Raw genomic sequence first — 340 nt, forward strand, 5'->3', positions numbered from 1 at the left:
CCCGAAATATCATCCATTAGTTATCTCCAGAGATGCTGCTTGTCCCACTGAGTTACTCCAGCATTGTGTGTCTCAAGACAGACAACTTGGAGTAACTGGTGTAAAGACACGATCAAAGATCCTAGAGGAGCTCCTCTATAATCTTTGGACACGATGCTGGAGTAACTGGTCTGTCGAAACCAAAGATCATAGATTTCTGTCTTTGGTCTTTGGTCGAAACAACCGACAAACGCGATGCGCCGAGCCTCAGCGGCCCCCGTAGACGCCATGGCGCAGGCGCGCTGCGGGGATCCGGCGACTGGGCGGCAAGTTTAAGCAGAGAAGGAGAGGTGGTGGCGGT

This window comes from Leucoraja erinacea, chromosome 10, assembly GCF_028641065.1.
Source record: "Leucoraja erinacea ecotype New England chromosome 10, Leri_hhj_1, whole genome shotgun sequence".
Lineage (NCBI taxonomy): Eukaryota > Metazoa > Chordata > Chondrichthyes > Rajiformes > Rajidae > Leucoraja > Leucoraja erinaceus.